Below are 4856 nucleotides of genomic sequence, written 5' to 3'. Positions count from 1 at the left end.
CCCGGCCGCCGTGCCGCTCCCGCCGCGCCGAGCCCCTTCTGAGCCTTGCAACGGAGGATGGGGAGGCAGCTCACCAACACACGCACGCACACACACAAAAAATGGTGCTAAAGTCACCAAGTCCCACCTACTGGGCAGAATTCAAATTGACACACCTGCAAAAAAAACACACGGAGCGAGAAGAGGAGCAAGGGAGGGGGGGGGCGCAGCCTTTCCCAACCCCTCCCCCAAGCCTGCCCGGCTTTGCTGCAGCAGGAGATGCATGCAGGAAGGGGGGGGAAAAAAAAAAAAGAGAGAGAGAGAGCGATTGCACTAATGCCTGCAAAGAGATCCCGGCTCTGCGTGCTTCCCTCTCTGCAATAAAAAGGATTCCCGCCCCCCTCCCCGCTGGAAAGGAGCCTGTGATCAAAGCAGGGGTGAGAGGAGGCAGGAAAAGTTGTTGTTTTTTTAATTTTTTTTCATTTATTCCCACCCCCTCCACCTAACTCCGAAAGGCGGACAGACACAGAGGGGGAGAGAAACCGGGAGAGATGGGCATGGCGCCAACGTGGCTGGCAATTCTTTGCTATATACCTATGTTCAAAGATCCTGGCTGAGATAACAAGGGGGGGGAGACTGGAAAGCACCCAGGAAAGACTGTCTAGAGAATGGACACGCACGACCCAGAGAGAGAGGCTGGGGGAGCGGTGGAAGGGGGATCCACCGGATCGCTTGGGATCCCGGGGGCAGGGGCGCTCTCCCAGCCGCAGCCGATTCTGCACTCAGACATGCAAAAAAGAAAGAAAGAAAAAACCTGAAAGGGGAAGAATGAAGTGTTGAAAAGGCTGAGCGGGGAGAGCCGAAATGGCATCAGGAGAGCAGTGTGTGCGAGCTGAACAGCAGAGCGAATTAAGATGCATGGTGCATTTTTGGCAAGCACAAACCCAAGCAGATCAGAGCTCTGCTTAATTTGCTCTGCTTTTCTACAGCGCCTTTCTGCACGCCTTTTTTTTTTTTTTTAATAGTTTCTTGTTTCTGCTCCTCTGCACAGAGACACAATGATAAAGGGACAGAGCTGCCAGGCCAGGAGTGGGGAATTACAGGTGCATCCCTCCAAAATATTTCAGGCTCTCGTGCTACCAAAAAAAAAAAAAAAAAAAGGTTCTCTTCTTGTCCTGGGGAGGGGGGGGGGGGGGGGGGGGGGGGGAGATGTTGGACATCTTGGCTGCTTACTGAATCGAGGCAGTGTGATCCCAGGCTACTAGCCTCCCTCCCACACACCCCTCCAGCCCCAAAGGGATCTATCCGCAATGAGAACAGGGCAGTGAGAAGAGCAGGGAGATGCAGAGAGAGGCTGCAGCCTTGTCTGGAGCTGGACGCACCGTTTGGCCTGGTGTGTTTCCAAAGCTATTCCCGACGCTCACAAAAAATAGGGGAGAAGGGGGACCTGGAGTGGCCCATCCAACTGCAAAGTGGGTCCAGAGTCTCTGGGGTGCAACCAGAGTCAGGATCCAATTCCACCGAGGACACCGGCTCTATTCTGCCTTGGTGCTAGAATAAGGATATTGTCCCTGGCTCCAGTCAGGCATTGTGCTAGGTGCTGTACGCACAGGGAAGGTTTCACAAGCTGTAATGGATAGCTGGTGGAGAACAAGGATTGTCTGGATCCACCACGCATACTAGTGGGAAAGTCAGTTTTATTTTGCCTGTCTGCTGTCATGTCTGTTCAGTGGGATGGAAGGACGGTCACAGAGGGCAGGCCCAGACCTGGCAGCTGGAGGAGCTGGGCTCTTCCTCTGCCCCACTGGCAGGCAAGTTACTCAAGCCCATACATGCAGGCTTGGGCCCCCGGAAGCAGGGTACCTCAATCCTCGCATAAGCAGCTAAATAAAAAGGCCCTGATTTCAGGGGGCTGAGCTTGCACAGCCTGTACTGCCAGCAGTGGACATGGTCAGAGCATCACATTTATGACAGGCAGGTCCTTGGGACACCTAAATTCATGTTTAGCTGCTAAATATTAGGCACCCATTTTTGAAAGGTTTGCTTTCTTGCTCATGTTATGCTTCGGTTTCCACACCTGTAAAATGGGGGTCACCGTGCAGGCACATCTCAGGGGGCACTGGGACAGTTGGTTTGTTCACATTTATGAGGAGCTTGGAGATCCAGCTGTGTGAGTGCTAGAAAAGAGCAGCATAGTTGCATTGTTTGCTGATGCCACTAAGTTTCTGTAACAAGCCCTGCTCCTCCTGGCCTCTGGCACCAGCTTGCCTTTTTGCTTGGCACGCAGTATGCACTGAGCCCCCAACAGTCTCTCTGTTGCTGTCCAGGGCACAAAGGAAACCATGTTTTTGCCCTGACCTAAGTCACACCAATGCAGACACAAATCCAGTCACCAGGAAGGTGGATTTCCTCCCACCGTGGTGCAGGAAGTCTTGGTGCCCTGCTACCCAGCCAACAGGGTTTACTGAAAATGCCAAGGGGGGTTTCTTTCCACTGGGGCCTGTCCTGAGGTCACTCCCCAGTGTCTGTGACATCACAGCGCGTTACCAGAGAAACAGCTGCAATGTCATTGCCTGGTCAGACCAGGGTCCAGTAGGAGGAGGGGCCGGTCCCTTGGACAGCTGGACGATACAGCCAAGGTAAGCAGGCTGGCACGGTGCCTGCCCACTGCCCCCCTGCAGCAACCGGCACTTCCACGCGATGGACTCCAGAATCCGACAGGTGCTCGGGTCTCGCTTCCCAGCAGCTCCGGTTCTGCTCAGCATTTAGATGTGACTCACACAGGAGTGCCTGTCCCTGCTCTGACAGCCCTGCTTTTGAGAGAGACATGTTTTAACCCCCTCCCCCCCTTCCACCCCCATTTAAATTCTCCTCCGCACGCTCGGGGAGCAGAGCGAGAGATGCCTGGATTTCGAGCAAATGAGAAGGCTCGGCAGATCCTTGGGAGAGCAGAGCCGGGCGTGTGCCGAGGAGCAGGAGGGGACGCAGCAGCGCGAGCGTTCTTTAATCATGACAGCAAAATAAGACTGACGGGGAGATCTATTATTTATATGCTGGGCTGGAGCCGCCGAGCTGGGAAGCGGGGCTGCATGTCTTCTGGGGCCAAGAGAAGGAGCACGCGTCACCAAAGGAGTGCTGGAAATGGGAGAAATGTGGGCAACAGGTGTGTCCCATGCAGCCTGGCATGGGGAGAGGAGCATCCCCAGGCCAGGACAGCCCCCAGGGCAGGCACATGGGTAGTTGCAGAGGGGCTCTGTCCCTGGTGGTGCAGTGAGAGGGCTGACCCCCTCGTCCAGGCACAGCTCTCAGGGGCATTGACGTCCAAGTACCCAAGGGCTTCAGGCTTGATTCACATCTGGCTGCAAAGAGGTTGCGGTACGCCTGCCGTGTGGCCATGGGCCCAGCTGGATCCACCTCTCGATTAGTGGGATTGCCCTTTCCCACAGCCAGGACAGGGCAGGGCCCCCCCGGTAGACGCTGCCTGGCAGGGGTACCGCCTGTCCGAGGCACCAAGCTGTCCTCCCTGCGGCTGGCCCCAGCCACTCTCAGGCATCACCAGATGGCTCCGGCCACAGCAGGTGTGAGACAGCTTGCACGGTTGTTCCTCCCCTGCTACTGGGGCTTGGCATCGGGGCCTGCCAGCAGGAGTCAGCTTTGCCTGGGGTCTGTCCAGTGCTTCAACAGCATCCAGAATGATTTTACCAGCCACACATGCACAAGTCACATGGGCGCTCGCAATGATGGTGTGCTGTCCTGGTCAACCCTGGGTGCCCAGCAACAGGGCATATAGACGCTCCTGAACACCGATGGGCCCTCTGGGAATGCAGCTGCCACACGCTCATGTTCTGGGTTTGGCTCTGTGTGTGCATCTCCCAGGAATCCTTCATGCAGCCCTTTAAAATCTGGGGTATAAAATGCACTATAGGTGCTCAGTGCACTTACCACTACAAATAACACAGTGGCTGCCATTTGGGAGCATTTTACAGCCCCTGCAGGTAATGCTCCTTTTGTTCTTTACAAGCATCTCCAACACAAGGGGCCCAAAGTGCTTTCAAAACACTAGCGAATCAATCCTCACAACCCACATGGGGACCAAGGGTCCAACCCGATCATCCCTTTGGGCTGGTATGGTTAAGCCATCTTCAGCACACAGAGGTCAGGGGAGGTGATGTAGGTCATTGGCACGTACCAGATGACCCAGTATGAGTCTGGAGTCTCACCCTAGTGGGAGTTTATAATAACTTTGCTACTACCCCCCAAAGTCCATATATAAGGTAAAGAAGTATTATGCCCAGCTGACAGATTGGAAAGAATGAGGCAGAGATCTGACATGATGGGATGGGAAAAAGCACTAGGACTTGAGCTCTTTTTCTGCTGCTTTGGGATGCAAAAACGGCTGGAAAAGATTTTTCCCCTCCCTCTTCCTTTTCCATTAGCAGTGCCAGAAATGTCATGTCTCACCCTTCTAGCTTGGGATGGGAGACACAGAAATGTGCACAAGTCTGCTCCAGCCCCCAAGAGAACGGGAAGGTGCAGAGTGCTCCTGACTGAGCCTTTTCTGCCTGGTTTCGGAAGGAGGCCACAGGGTTGCGAGACCCAAAACAAATGGGTGCAAGGATAAGGAGCAAGCGCCAAATGACAGGAGACATGGATCAGAGAAGACTGCTTCTCCCTGTTCCCCCGCACCTCAATCCCTGCAGCACCTCTAAAAATAGAGAATTGCAAAGTGATGGGAGTGGGATGGGTAGAGGAAGCTTGCATGCAAGTTGCCAAGATAGGGCATCTGTGTTTCACCCACATCAGCCAGCAAACAGGGCCAAGTACCAGCAGCACAGTGACATGGCCATAACTTCTTCCTTATCTGGGGGAGTCTGACA

The sequence above is a fragment of the Crocodylus porosus genome, unplaced genomic scaffold, assembly GCF_001723895.1.
Source record: "Crocodylus porosus isolate Cpor-Errol unplaced genomic scaffold, CroPor_comp1, whole genome shotgun sequence".
Lineage (NCBI taxonomy): Eukaryota > Metazoa > Chordata > Crocodylia > Crocodylidae > Crocodylus > Crocodylus porosus.
The sequence above is the reverse complement of the archived record's forward strand: the minus strand, read 5'-3'. Positions refer to the sequence as shown.